General features: G+C 49.2%; 1 protein-coding gene across 4 annotated transcripts in view; it reads right to left on the minus strand.

Moving 5' to 3' along the window:
• FAM168A (family with sequence similarity 168 member A) overlaps window positions 1-14464 on the minus strand; it is a 161428-nt gene extending 146964 nt beyond the window's left edge. For 2 of the 4 annotated variants that reach the window (XM_072032931.1, XM_038178403.2), the window contains exon 1: window positions 14328-14464. The gene's annotated coding sequence lies outside the window, so the exon portion shown is untranslated. Of the gene's footprint in view, window positions 1-6663; window positions 6798-14327 lie in introns of all 4 variants that reach the window. The other 2 variants (XM_038178407.2, XM_072032930.1) reach the window with 2 other exon arrangements.
• Window positions 14465-15590: the final 1126 nt, after the last annotated feature.

A 15590-nucleotide genomic window follows, 5' to 3' on the forward strand; every position in this document is an offset into this window, starting at 1 on the left:
TTCACCAAGGCCAACTAGTTCCCTGGTAAGCACCTGCCAGCTCCAAAACTCAAACCGAAGAGCCCGGCGCTGCTCGACACCCTCGTCCACAAAAATCAACCCCAAGAGGAGCCCTGCGAGGGCAAACACGCAGCGTTATTTCCACGAGAATAAAATCATGGTAATTGGAGCCCTGCAAATTAGGCCGTTTATTAAGACAAACATCCTATTTAAGCAGCCCTTATCAGATAAGCGGCGTTATTGCGGCCATCGTTTCATCCCCTCCTCCTGCAGCAAGGTTTGAAGCAGCTGATAATTTCCTTCAGTTTTTCTGAAATTGCAGTGCAGGCCCCTCCATCTTATCGCTCCCTTCGTGCTCTGCTAAAAGAACCCCCAAAAAAATTGTCTGTCATAAGGATGTGCATTAATACAGGTTTATTTTGCTGTACTGATTCTCCCACCAAACGTGAAAAATACAGTCAAAAATCCAGCACACTCAGGACTGCTAAAGAGAAAAAGAATTAAAGCGTTCCCTGCAAATTGCAGTTTATTCTTTGCTAAACCTTAATATGCTTTTAGCCCAGGAATGTGCGACTGTGCAGCATCACTTTGCTAATGAGTCTGTACGTGACACTGGAAACAGCTGCAGTTTTGGGGAGTAAGAACACATCGCACTGCTGCTGCCTTTAAGACAGTCAGCAGACAGAAAGCAGCTTTAAGACAAAAATCAGCACCTTCTGGACAGATGCATTAGAGGGAGTGCGATCACTCTGAAAATAAACAGAGTAAGTTAAAGAAAATGAGAATTGGATGTTAATTTTAGGACTCCAACTATACCGAGGGTATGAAAATGAAGGTCACAGCCCTTGTAACAAATACATATTGATAGATGGGATGTTTTACTGTTTGCCATCCTAGATTACCTGGAATTTTTATTTAAATACAGTCTGTATTTTCCTCTTCATCTTAGCACCTACCGAGGACAAAATTCCGAGGTTTTGCTATTCACTTGTATCGTGGGCTCCCTGTCAAGAAAAACTTCTAAAGAGGTAACTGCTGAAGAAATACTTTTGATGGCTAAGCTTCATTTTCCAGGCCTTCTGGAAAAAATAATTGGTTTTAAAAATAAAGTACCTGCATGCTTTCCTTCTCCTGAAATCAGAGGGATACAGTTGTCCTGAAAAAAGTATTTTTAAAGGCTCCCAGTTATCTAACTTCCCCGGCCCATCTGATAACATTTTGTCATCGTTTCCTAGTTTTAATTGCTTTTGTTTCTTCGCTCCTGTACGTTGCCTATAAATACGGAAATGAACCAAATCAGGAAGAAACCATCGGTGCTAATTCTACATAAGTAACAAAGCGATCTCGAGTGCTATTTGTGGCAGCACGGATTTTTTTTGTTCCTCTGTGAGATGTCCAATAAAAACCACAAAAGGCGAAGCCAGGAGCTGTGTCCCCAGCGATACAGGTCTGGTACAGTCTGAATCTCCTGAACGCTGCCTGTTTTTCCAGGTGCTGCTGGGTTTTGTCCTGTTTCTTGCTGCATTTCAGGTTACCTGCAATGGATGTAAAATGCCTGGGGAGGTTTTATAATCTCGCAGCCTGCCGATCATTCGTACTGCTGCCACTCTGGCAGGAAGCACGGCTCCCAGAAATCTGCTGCCATTAAAACAGATTTCCGCTCCAAGCACCAGGAATAGACTCTGGATACTCCCCAATAATCTTAAAATGGATACTCCCATTCAATTATTCCAATATAAAAAGATTTGCAGAGACTACTGATCTCCGGCAAAGCATCCACGTTTCACTCTGAGAACACATTTTAAGACAATTTCTCCTCCATATTTTTTTTCCACTCCCTCTTTACCAAACAGCAAGATCCTCAAGTTCCTGGTGGCCACCTTCTTGAGCTGGCAAAATATTTAGTGGGCTGTTGCCCTGCCAGCACGCTGTGCTGAGTCCCTTCACCATGCAGCCAGACGAGCATCAAATGGTGCAAGGGATGCAGCTGCGTGGGCAGAAACAGGGTGGAGAGGTGGCTCCTACCTTTATTTACCTCCAGCACATCTCAAGACCATGCCCAAGCACCCCGAGGATGCTGCTTCAGTTCTTGAAGCCAAACTGAAGTCCCTGCTGTAACCAGAAGGCACGGTCTCACCTTCCTTCCCTTCTCCTCGGCCGTGTGTTCCCAACCAGACGCTCGCACCAGGTGGAAACACAACCAGGCAGCCCCAAGCAGAAGGAACAGTACAGTCGATGCTGTCAGCATCTCCCTAAAAGACCCGCTTGGCACACGGTGCCTTGGTGTGAGCCGCAGCAGGGAGGGCAGAACATCATCTTCTGCAGCACCAAGGACCTCAGCCTGCAACGAAACCAGGCTCTGAGCCCATCTGATGCACGATTTACAAGTGGGGAGCCGGGGTAAACACCACTTCTCTACCTCATTAAAGCACTGCGATGTTAACTGCAGTTTGTAACCGGCTTGGATGGTCTAATAAGGAAGCCACAGAAGCACTTGGAGTGTTTTTAGTCCGTATCCTAAATGCTGCTTCATAAAAATACCATCTCCTGAGACTTGGCTATCAGAAGCGCCTTTGGAGCACGCTGCATTTTGCAGCAGCAGGCAAGCAATAGCCTTAGTTCAGCGAGGGTATGAGCTGCTTCAAGGAAAGGAGCTAAAATTACTGCCAGACACCCACGCAAAACTTCTTGCCTTCAAACAACAGCGCCAGGGTTGCTGGATTTGGTTGCCAGTGTTGAGGAACGCGCAGCCCTGAAAGACAATCGTGATACTCGCTCTGCTGCAACGCAGATTCAGGTGGCAGCAAAAGGTCCTTTTGTCTTTGAGCTCGCTCCACACTGAGTTATCTCGGGGTTAGGGCTTTGTGATCATCAAATTTATGGTTTATTCTTCAGGTAGAATTCATTGTTGGACAAGTTGGAAGGCTGCTAGTAAGAAAATAAGTAAGAAAATGAGTAGCTTCTGTCCATGCAGTTACGAAATTCGCAGAGAAGGCGTGTTGCCGTGTTGGTCCTCCAGATTTTCCGGCCTCTTCTTCTGATTACAGCAAGCCCTGAATGCTGAAGACAAAGATCTCCTGCTCCTAAACAAGAAGTCAGGCTGACCCCGCTGTTCTCTCCTCCCTCTGCAGGGCCCGTGCTCCTGGTCTCGTGCCAGCCTCTCAGGAGGGCAGGCAGAAGCAGAATAAGAAGCAGAATAAGAAGGTGAAATCACAGGAAGGTCAGATAAAAACCTAAAACCGCTAGAGAGAGAGACGCCGCTCCTCTCAGTCGCCACTGGAGGAAGGAAACGCAGCGATCTGTAAGCCCCACAGCTTATCTTGATAGCCAGCGAGTCCTGATAACACCGAGAAAAACATATTCCAGAATCAATGCCCCCCCCCCAGCCCCAGGAGAAAACTCTGCTGAAGCCCTCGCAGATTTAAAACCAAGATTGCCAACCCAGTAAGCCCCGGCTAATCTTGACTGCCAGCACAATCCCGGGGAAAGAGGTCTCCCGAGCAGATAAGATTCAAATCGAGAGTTTCGCAGATCAAAGGCGGCGGCAGCCTGAATTGGAAACCAGAACGAGCAAGGCACCAGGACAGACTCTGCAGCGCTGACACAAGGCATCTTCTGCAAGAGCCATCTCCACGCAAGCGGAGCACATCTGGCACTATTTAAAAATCTGTGCAAAAATTAAGAGAAAAACTTCGTAAAAAACTCCCTGGAGGAACCCAAGCAGGTGACCACAACCAAGATTTCCTTTCTTTTGATTCCTGGAGGAGGAGGGAAGTCGTCGCTGTGGGTATCAGGGCACCTCCAACGTTTCCTTTATCCCTTGCTGTCCCATTTGGGCAGGGCAGACACCGTCACCCCTTCCTGCCATAACCCAAATGGGAAAGCAAAGCCCCAGGCTCCTCAAAACCCGTTTTGCCCAGCAAATCTCCACTGAAAACAATTTTGGATGAAAAAGTTAAAGCTAAAGAGACCGGCCAGAAACCAGCCTGGACAAAAAAAGCTTCCTAGGGGCTGAACACCAGAGCGTCAGGCTTTGTTTTGGTAGAGGAGGAAATTAGGCAAGGCACGGAGGGAGGAGAGAACACGCAGGCTGTCAGGCGTGCTGCCACGGGCAGGAACACCAACAAAGAGCATCAGGAAAGCACGAGGAAAGCAAGGACAGCCAGAGAAACACCCGTGGTGTCAGGCACAGAAGCAGCGTGCGTGTACATGTGTGCTTATAGTGTGTTTAGTGCTGGCAAGAAGAAAAAAAAATAAAACGACCTTGGAATACCGAGAGCAAAATCTTCTCCTGCTGCTCGATTCAGGCCGGGCTCGGAGAAGCCAGCCTCTGCAAACGGCCTCTGTGAATCAGCAAGATTGCCTCCAAGAAATACCTGCCTGTCATCGATTTCCTCCCTCGACAGACGATCCCAAATATTGGCTAATCGCTCTGGTCGAAAGAAGGAAGCGTTCAGGCCGGGGCCAGCAGCTCTGCATAAGCTGGAACCGAGCAGATGAGAAAAAAATATATATATTTATCTATTTCAAGGATCCTGGAAAAGAACCGAAAAGGAAAGTCTTAAGTCAAGGTTTGGCAGTCTTTCGACAGTGCCGTGCCAGACTTTTTTTTTTTTTTTCCCCATGCTCCAGCTGAAGCGTGCCAAGAGAAACCTAGCAGGAGCTGGGAGAAGCTGCCTCCCGAGAGGGTGGGAATCTGCTCGGCAATGGCATCTCGTTCTCGTGCACCACCGCGGCTTCTGCTGAGCGGGGAGGCTGAGGAATTGCAACTTGAGGCTGCTGAAGCATCCACTGCTGGCTGCAAGAGAAGGCAAAGAAAAAAAGGCAAAAGAAATGAAGAAGCAATGGGGATGTTGGGGTGTGAGAGACTGAAGCATACCGCAGGGAACACGGGGATCATGAAGTGCAGAGCCAGCATCTCTCCGACTAGAAAGACACCTTCCCGGAGGAAACTGCTGATGCATCCAGGAAAGGAAGGAACCGAACGCGAGAGAAGGACACGGAAGGATAAACGAGGCTCAAAGTCAGAGGGTCTGTAAAGAAAACGAATTTTCTGTTGCTATATATGGATGCAAGGGCTCTGAGTAACAAGAGGGAACGAAGAACGAATAAATTTCTGCCTCGCAGATAGAAAAAAAATGAAATCTGGTGAGATGGATGTGTGACCAGACTTGAAAATCGGGAGTTCGGATGCAAAAAAAAGAAGTGGGGGCTGCAGTGTACCGCCAAAAGAGGAAAAAAAACAAGGCTTACCTCCTCTTTAATTGAGATTGAAATTGAAATCTGTGATGACCACAAATTGAAATGAATTTCTGGAGGATCTCAGCAGAAATTCAGCGTGTTGGGAGCCCAGGAGGAGGCTGTGGGATGGGACTCCTCAGGCACAGAAGCAAGGGGTAACAGAGATGTGGGGTTACGGAGGAGACAGGAGGGGTACGAAGCCTCGTGCAGCACTTAATTACACACGACTCGTTTCCAGAAATGATCGGTGACATTTCATGGAGCACGACTGAATCCAAACGCGAAGGAACCGGTTGGGACCTCGTTACAGCCCATAAAGCTGCGGTGATCGCTGAGCTGGAAGCCTCGAGAGCCGAGGAGAAGAGCAGGGCTTGCGTTTCAGCAGGGCTGCGCCCAGTAATTCAATCAGGGTTTCAGAATGTCCTGATTTAAATAATTGATTTTCAACTCGTCTGACGTTTGTACTTTTGGGTTATCACCCTAATGAAATATCAACAGAATGAAAAGAGGCGTCACTTCGGAGACGTTGATTTGTCACAAATATAACTTCGCGGAGGAGAAATTAAGGAATTTGCATATAGATGATCCACTTACGGTCGCTCACCAACCCTCCAAGTGCTTTTGGGATCAAAAAAAGGAAACAGCGACGTAGCCGAGTTCTGAAAAGCTTCGAAAGCAAATTAGAGATTTAACCCTCCCTGCAATCAATGGAAAGATACAAGAGGAATTATGAAGTCATCTGTATAGAAGCAGCTACGGGACGTGATGAAATGGGTACATCGAGATCAAGCTGTGCCAAAGCGAAACGGCCAGATCCAAGTCGATAAAAAACAGTGCAGGAGCTGGGCACAAGGTGCAGGTGGAGAAAAACAACCAGAAAATAACTTAAGAGGGCATATCGGATCACAAATTGATATAAAAGTCAACGATACAATGGATTTGCAAAAAAGGGAGGAGGCATTTCAAGTTGTTTTAGTAGTGATAGGTGGAAAACAGCATCGCTTTATTTTGTATAATGCTGACAAGGCAGCAGAGTACAAATTCCACGTACAGACGGAATTAAAGAGAGGAAAACAACAGAAATATGGAGAGATTTAGGAGCGACACGATCCCTGAGAGCAGGCTCCGTTCAGCCTAGATGGAAGAAAGCTGAGGGAGAACGCAGCACGCATCCAGGGGCGGCAGCGGAGCCGGGTTATTTCTCACGTCCTCGGGAGCGAAGAGGATAATTTGCCAGAGAAACACTGCCAAGTGGGAAAGCTTTGGGAAAGCTTTTCACTAAACCGGCAGCCAAGCGACAACTACTATCCACCTAAGGAGGCTGGAGCGCCTTCTAAACTTTTATTTTAAGGAAAAATTAGAGAAATACCCATTAGGGGTGCTCTAGAGAGACGCTAGCTTGCCTCAAGGAGGGGAACGTACCAGCGAGTCTTGCGAGCGCTCTACCAGCTCCACGATTCAATGACAAGAACGTCTTGGACTCAGGATGGGTCACCTGAGAGCCCTCAAAGAGTCCTCCAATTTCTGAGGCCCTGACGGTTCTTCTTCAGTCTTTTCTGGAAGGTGGAAGAAAACTCAAAGTTGATAATACCCCTTAGAAGAGGGCAAAAAGTTGACTTGAGTAACTCTGAGTTAGTTCTGGACAAAGCAAGGGGAAAGCAAATCAGACTTGATCTAGAATTTGAAAGAACGGGAACAAAATTCATGGCAGTCAACACCATGTTATGGAAAATACGTCTCAGGGGAAAAAAAGATGATTTTATCCTTAGTTGAGATTCAAAATTGGGTGGATAAAGGCAACCGCTGCAACGCAACAAACTTTTGTTGAGCGTTTTGGTTAAAAAATGAGCACTGCACTGTGTCAACGCAGCGTGCTACGTGGGTTTCGAGTTGGTCACCCGACAGATCACTGAAAGCAGCCACCCGTGGAAAATTGCCACCAAAATTAGCTGCAGAAAGGGTCTGTGGGGCTTGATAAAGAGCCCAGTGGTGTTCAGAGGTCCGCTATCGATCTGGAAAATTATTTCAGGCATAAAAGAAGCAATCTTGCCTCCGCAGATTGCTCGGGTAAGACTCCCCTCACGGGAACGTCGCAGAAGCAGCCCACGATTTAAATGGGATCGTGAAAAATGAGCAGGGTGCAACGAGCATTTAAGGACCGCAGAGAGACCCGGGGAGCCCCACGCATTTATCTTGCCCAAAATAAAAGCTGAAAGGCCACTTGGTTAGGGAGTAAGGCGTCGTCTCCAAAGGGAAAAGCTACTGGGTATCAAAGGACCTTTTAATTTAGCCCAAAAAAGGCTTTTGGGAGCAGTAGTTGGAAACTAATTCAATTTAGACCTAATTTTTTTTAATCAGAGAGAGTACTTAATTGCTGAAAATACACCAAGAGAAGTGGTGGGTTCTTCACTACTTGATGTCTTCAAACCAAAATGAGACAGGAGCATGAATACTCAGCCACACAGCAAAGCTCAGCAGCGGGACATGGAAAAGGGAAAAGGGAAAAGGGAAAAGGGAAAAGGGAAAAGGGAAAAGGGAAAAGGGAAAAGGGAAAAGGGAAAAGGGAAAAGGGAAAAGGGAAAAGGGAAAAGGGAAAAGGGAAAAGGGAAAAGGGAAAAGGGAAAAGGGAAAAGGGAAAAGGGAAAAGGGAAAAGGGAAAAGGGAAAAGGGAAAAGGGAAAAGGGAAAAGGGAAAAGGGAAAAGGGAAAAGGGAAAAGGGAAAAGGGAAAAGGGAAAAGGGGAGTGGAATTTTTCCACTTTACAGCACTGCATTTTAAGACTTTGAACATTCCCTGTTGTGAATCTAAGACGAATCGAGGGCAAACTCGGGCTCCAACCAACGCACTGGATGTCCTTTACCTGGGAATTATATTTTGTGCCTATACTGCACAACGCCGGGCCTGGGAAACGCGTGGAATACGCTGCAGTTCTCACAAAAGCCTTGAAAGGTCTTATTAAGTTACGACGTGCCTACACAGGAAGCTAAAGCAAATAATTTGCAGAATAAACGACCAGAGGATAAACGTTCACATGGGAAACGTTTCATTCCGTAAAATGGAATAAATAACTCCTTTCATAAATACCATTTATTCCCAAGTAATTGCGCTCTGAATTCTCCCAAGCTTAATTCAGGATATTTTCAACAGGGACAAGCCCTCGGAGCCTTCCTGCCCGTGTCGGCATCACGTTCATCTTGGTTGAAAGATCAGCATTGAGTGATCTTCCTCGGCCACCTGACGGGCAGGACAAACCCAAAAGGTTCTTGGAGATCTCTTCCAGTTAGCAGCAGCACCTCTGGAGAGGGGTTAAGCCAAGCTTAAAACGTCTCGGGACGTTTAACGTGGCCATTTGTCAGGGATCGCTTCCCCGTCTGCCTTCTCCATGAATAAAAACCCGAGTTCTGTCGTATATAAAATACATACAGAGAGATGGAGGGCGCAGGTAAGTCCAAAATCTTGCACTCAACAGGATGGCCCGGAGAACTGGAGCTGAATTAATCGTTGGAGAGCCAGAAACTATCAGAAATTGGTTGGGACTAAGCATGGAAATCCTCTCATCCCTTACGAACGCGAGTTGGGCATCTTGTAGGGTGATGGTTGGACCAGATGAGCCCAAAGGTCTCTTCCAACCTTCGTGATTCTGTGACTCAAAAACATTGAAATACAAAGAACCAAAAGGAAAAGAGGAAAAGGGAGACTTTGCCCTGAATTCCTCACCAGCCCTCATCACCCATTTCCAACACAAAAAGAGTAACGTCCATATTTCGACCGTATTTAGGGAGCTGTGTACCTGACCCCAAAAAACATTAAAGCTCAGAGGCCGTGCTTTAATTCCTGACAGGCAATCAGCACAGCCTGATGCCACAAAAGAGCCAGATCCTTTTTGATTAAGTTCAATGGAAAATTAGAAGCCAGGAAAAAAAAACCCTGCAGAACCCAAGATGCTGTAGCTCGTTTTAACTTTTGCTGCAGTCTGCAGTCCTCATCCATTTTATCACTGAATTAGACGTGCCCAGTAGGCACGATGGCATCTATCCTTCCTTTTTTCTCTCCTGAAACACTCTGAGCTTGCCTTCGATAATCCTCCCAAATCTCTACCCCTTTTTAAGACAAGGAAGCCCGAAATTTTCAGGCTGCAACCATCCTTCAACCTTAAGCTTCCTATTGAGCAAGTTATCGTATGAAAGCCATGATAAACCCAATTTTTCTGCTCTGCCTGCTCTTTTTCTGACCTGCCAGCTTTCCAGGTGACCATTTCACTCAAAAAGACAAGAAAAAGAAAGGAAAGAGCACAGCCAAACGCAAATCAGCATCTCCAGCAGAGGAACGGGGCACGTTCCTTCAGCTTTCACCAATCCTACAGCAATAATTTTCCACCTGGGTTGCTGTGGAGTGCCACCAGAGCTGCAGTTTTCCTCCCAGAAAGCACAAAGTCCCTCGCAATTCAGGGATTTCGGCACATCCGTACCAAACACCGCTCAGGGCTTCTTAAAAAAATGATTCAAGACCCAGTCACGCTGCGAGGAAGCCGATGGATCTCCGTCATCCCCAGCAGAGCCTCGTTCCCTGCGTGCCTCTTTGAAAGAGAAATATCACATCATCAGCATCAACCATCATCGCTTCCCCCCGGAGCTCCAAAAGGAAGGAGAGAAGACACACAAGAAAGCTGGAAATGACTCAGATTTGGGCGTTCGTGTTCCTGCTTGGAGCCCGAGACACAAAAAAAAAAAAAAAGAAAGGAGAGGTTTGGTTTTCAACGCTGCTTCGTGCTCAGAGCTCCCCCAACTTCCAGGGGATCTGAAAACGCTCTGTGTACCTCCTAAATAGGATCCCTGATTGGGATTGTAGGTAGGGGTCTGGGATTTTTGCTTCAGAAACCCACGGCAAAGCAGACATGAGATGCAAAAATATCCCTGAAAATTCCCAGCTTTTTCTTTTGCTGGTGATTCCAACCAACAAGAGCTAAAACCAGATCAAGATCACCCACCCAATGAAGCAAAGCATCAATATATCAGCACCCAGTAACACAAAATACATGCTCTGTACATGCTCTTCTAAAAATCAACAAGACTAGCAAGCATTTCCTATCAATTTTTACACAAAAACCTTTAACCACCACCTCCAGAACACCTCCAGCTCCTCCCCAGGCGCTCAGGACTTCTCTTCTACCAAATTTCCTTGGTCTCTCGGTTTGGCAAAGGGCTCCAAATGTTACAGAGCTGCCCAGGATGCCAGAAAAAATACAAGGAGAAGCGTTATCACCTGCACTCCCTCAGCAGAAGCCCAGATTTGACTCTTTGCCTTCTTTACCAAGAAGGCAAAGCCATTCAGACACCTCTGGAGAACTGCATCTGTTTCGCTGACAGGCAACGGAGTCCTATGGAAATAATTCCTGAAAATTTATTCCCCTTTTTAAACAGGGATGGATTAAGCCAACAGTTTTTAATTCGAGGAGTTAAGGGCAAAAAATGGTTAGGTGGATTATTTTTTTTCACGGAAAGAAGATCTTCATCTGTTTTATTGAACGGACCCACGACGGCATGCAGCAACCTGGGAACGTCAGGAGAGATTCGTTGGCTGAAATCAGCAGAAAACTGGCTGGGTAAGTTTGAAAAATACCATAAAATAGAACTTTTCTCCTTAAATCTCTTTGGATCCAAGGCTTTTGGGGGCAGAACACGAATGATGACCTTCGAGCAGCAAAACGCAGCCTTGTTGATAAGGTGATGGTAAATTAAGAAATGAGACTGATGCATCTAAGGCACGTGGTGGCCAGAAACTCTCCTTCCCAGCCAGATTTTTCTTGGAATCACGACCTCACCTCGAGTAAACGAAGGAAGCACCGTGGCTTCAAAATTATGTTGGTTTTTGCACCAGTTATTTGTGCTTTTCTAGCTCCTGAACTCAACGCCAGGGTCAATCCTGAGCAGGCAGGTTAATAAGTTGGTTTTTGAGGGGTCCCTTCGCATGCCCCGTTGTCACACCAGCATCTGGAGGAGGAGATGGGCTCGCCGTGGTGTTTCTCTCACCTTGTGATCCCCTGGCTCAGCCATCCCAAGGGGTTTCCTGCCTCCAGGCAGCGTGCAGGACACGAGCAGAGGCAGTCCCTCGCTGCAATCCACGGCCCAGAAAAGAAGAGTTTAAGGAGAGGCTTTTCTGAATTACAGAGGAAACAGAAAGTACACAGAGCACTTGTGCTGCGGAAAAGGAAATCAGGGCCTCTGCGGATACAATCAAGCCCAAAAGGCATGACTGGAAGACAAATGAAAGCCGGAGCCCAGGCTGAAGGGAAGAGCGGGCTCGGAAAGGAAGAAATAAAAATCCTATTTCCCTTTGGACAACCTCATCAGCTCCTGCTCCCGACCGGCTGGAAATCAGCAGAGAGTTGAGGGGTGGAAATGGGAAGGTTTCTTACCATGGGAGGCACAAAGGTCTCAGTCCTCTGCCAGGTTGACCCAAAGCTGGGCTGTGTCCGTGCCAGCGCTGCCAAATTCAGCAGCAGAGGGGACTGGGTGAGCCCAAAAAATGCCCCAGCCCTTCCTCAGACCACGGTCAAGGCCGATCCACGAGTGTCACACCCACAGCACCCCAAAATCAGGCACTAACCCGGGCTAAACACACACCTCCCGTACCGACAGCGGGCGTTCAAGCACTCGGGCATCCAAAGGGAGGCTTCCGAGCTCCTCCAGACAGCTCAGATAATTCAATTTACACACAATTGAATTAGAGTTTTAATTAGGCTTTCGGCTGAGATACAGGAGGCCTTCAAGAGAAGTGCTTCTGCGAAGCATTTTCACCTGCCTGAGGAGCGATTTGGAAGCGGCAGCAGCAGCAGCACCTTCCTCCTGCTTTCCCCGTGACCTCTGCGGTGGGTTGCCAAAATCAGGGGGGGATTTCGGTAACCTAGCTGCGAAGATAAACTTTAAAAACCACCCCAAGGGCACTCACAGGATTTTGGGGTGCGGTATTTCGGCGTCCCGCCCCGTGAGATATCTCCTATTATCAAACAGATCCCCCCCAAAAAAAAAAAAACCCTCACAGCGTGCAAACGTCTTGCTTCTCCCACCCCTTTGCTCCGAAAAATGGTTAACGTTGCCTTTCGTTAAAAAAATATGGATTAAAATGCAAAAAGTAGGCAAGTAGGTATTTGTAACGTCCAGAATAAATTCAGATTTAATGTATATTTTGTCTTAAAAATACACAGCCAACTATTATAGGTTTTTTTAACGACTAGCAGGGATAAATACCCAGCACACAGTTGTGGAGGGGGGGTTTGTTTTCATGTCCTCGGCCATCGAGGTGCAGACAACCCCAGGAATTGTTAAAATTCAACATCAGAAAGAAATATTTTTAAAAAAAGCATCGGATCTCCCACCTTTGCTTCCTTTTTCCTTACATCCCTACTCGATTTGAGCCCTAATCGACGACCACTTCACGGTTAAGGTTTCCCGAAATCGTGCGGGTCCAGCCAAACGTTTCCCTAAAGATGTTTCCATCGCCCTTGTTCCTGCTCGTCAAGAAATAAATAAAGCTCCAGCTTCCTCCATCGCTATTTAGGGGCGAGAACCAACAGACGGCTGCATCCCAAAGCATATTTGGATTAAAAGACAAACGGAATCGCGTGGGGTTTCTCTCCGGTTGGCACAACGTGCCTTTGTCCAGGAAATAAATAAAAAATAAAAAATAAATAAAATAAAAGCACTCGACCTGCTCGATTTTCCACGTTTGATGGAATTCAGCACCCAAAAAAATGCTTTCTGAATGGAATTCGGTGTAGGGGAATACAAGGCACAACCCGAGAGCTTGTCACCGCGAGGAGCGGAAAGAAAACAAAAAAAGGGAGAAAAATGGAAAATAAATAAATAAAATCTAACATATTCCAGCACCTTTATCAATAAGGGATATTTCTCTCCTTTCCATATCTCAAAGCTCCTCTGCTCAGCACCTCCCTGGTGTCATTAACCCCCAACTCAAGCGCACACCACGACGCCAGGCACCGAGCGCGGAAGCCACGATCCCGAAGGAGAAAAAAAACCCCAAACCTTTCCCAAAATGAAGCACAACCCCCTACCTATATCCTACGGGCACAAAACCCTCCTGGCCTCGCGTCTCGCTGCCCTGCGGGCTAAGGACGTCCTGCGGCGATGTCCCCAACGTGTCACCCCCGTGGTGGCGTCACGGGAGCCCCAAAACCTCGTTGAGGAGCTCGGCAAGGAGCATCAGCGGCGCTCCCGGCTCGGCGAGCCCCTCGGGGTGATTTTAAGAAGCTGGGAGCATCCCACAGCCTGCCCGAATCACCCAGCGGTGCCGACATCCCAAAAACAAATTATGGGGTCCAAACGGGGCTGGGTGCATCCACAAACCAAGGCGAGAACCCCCCCAGCACGAGGGGAAGAGGCGAAATTTGGCTTGGACCCCACTGGGGACAGGAATCCCAGCGGGGTTTTGCTGGGGGTAAACCAGGGCTGCCCCCCAGCACCCTTGGGTGCCCTCAGCACCCCCTTGGGTGCCCCCCAGCCCCTTTGGGTGCCCTCAGCACCCCCATGGGTACCCCCAGCCCCTTTGGGTGCCCTCAGCACCCTCATGGGTACCCCCAGCCCCTTTGGGTGCCCTCAGCACCCCCATGGGTACCCCCAGCACCCCCTTGGGTGCCCCCCAACCCCCTCAGCACCCCCTTAGGTGCCCCCCCAGCCCCCTTGGGTGCCCCCAGCACCCCTTTGGGTGCCCTCAGCACCCCATTAGGTGCCCCCCCGGCCTCCATGGGTGCCCTCAGCACCCCCTTGAATGTCCCCCAGCCCCTTTGGGTACCCTCAGCACCCCCTTGGGTACCCCCAGCCCCCCCAAGCACCCTTGGGTGCTGTCCCCGGCTGCTGCTGACCCCGTTTTGCCCCTTTCTGGCCCCAAACCCAACTCCCCCCCCCCTCACCACGTCCCCCCTCACCCCATATCGCCCCCTCACCCCATATCGCCCCCCCCTCACCTCATTCTCCCCCCCTCCCCCCCCCCTCGCCTCAGGACTCGCCTCAGCCGCCCCCTGAGGGGGGGGGGTCCCCTCCCTGCCTCCCCCCCCCCCCCCCCAAATCTCACCTGCGGCTTCTCCGTCCCCGGCTCCCGCTGCCTCCGCGGCGCCTCCTGCCTCTGCCCGCAGCCGCTGAAGGGAGGAGGGGGCGGCGGCGGCAGGCGGGGACCGAAAAAAAAAAAAAAAAAAAAAAAAAAAAAAAAAAAAGGGGGGGGGCGAACTGCAGCGGGACCGTTACCGCCGCCTCCCGGACTACAACTCCCGGCATGCCCCGCGCTCCGCGGGCGCTGCCCGCCTGCCGGCCGCCCGCCGCGGGGCACTATGGGTAGTGTAGTCCCGGCGCGGGTAGACGTGAGGAGGGGGGGAGGCGGGGAGGCGCGGTGCTTGATGGGAGATGTAGTGCGGAGGGGGGGGTGGAGCGAGGCATGCCGGGAGTTGTAGTTCCGCGGGGCATGCTGGGGGTTGTAGTTCAAGGGGGGGGGAGGCCGCTGAGGGTGGCCGGGCTGTGAGGGGCCCCGTCAGGCCGGGCCCCATCACCCACAGCCCCCGGGTAGCCTCAGTGAGCCCGGCTCGGCCCGGCCCGGTTCATAGGGAGGCCGGGCAGGCTTGTAAAGGCGTGTAAAATCAAGTAGAAGCATAAAATAAAGAGGAAAAGTGTGTTTTGAACCCCCCCGTGCGGCGGTTAGCCCGCATCGCCTCACGCGGGGAGAGCCCTGAGGGGGAGAGCTGAGGGGAGGGGGGGGGGGGGTTGTTCCTTGGGAGCGGCCACCAATAAATAAATAAACAAATAAATACATAAATAAACAAATAAATACATAAATAAACAAATAAATCAATAAATAATCAAATAAATCCTTTTAGGAAGGACCAGCAGCAGCGGTGCAGTGCATCCCCATCACACAGCGCCCCAGTGCTCAGCACCCCGCTTTTAGGGCCGGAGCACTTTCCTACAACACAAAACACACAAAAAAAAACACAAACAAACACAAAATACAAACACAAAATGCTTTTCGGCAAGTGCTGGCATGCAAAAGGTGGGCAATGAAGTCCCTGCAGGTCAACATCTGCCTCAGGACCCCGGTGCAGGGACTGTGGTGCCGCAGGGGGATGTCCCCGTCCCTGTCCCCATGTCCTGCCCGAAGCTCCCAGCCCTCCCAAAATGTCCCTTCAGGTGATTTTGGTCTGGGGTGATGCCGAGTGTTGTATCAAAGCAGCACCCAGTGGGATATGGGGGCTCATAAACAGCACACTATGGGTGCACATAGGTTTTATTCACTCCTGGTCACTGACCCATCCCAACATACAGAATCCCAGAATCATTGGGGTTGGAA

This window comes from Anas platyrhynchos, chromosome 1, assembly GCF_047663525.1.
Source record: "Anas platyrhynchos isolate ZD024472 breed Pekin duck chromosome 1, IASCAAS_PekinDuck_T2T, whole genome shotgun sequence".
NCBI classification, from domain to species: Eukaryota; Metazoa; Chordata; class Aves; order Anseriformes; family Anatidae; genus Anas; species Anas platyrhynchos.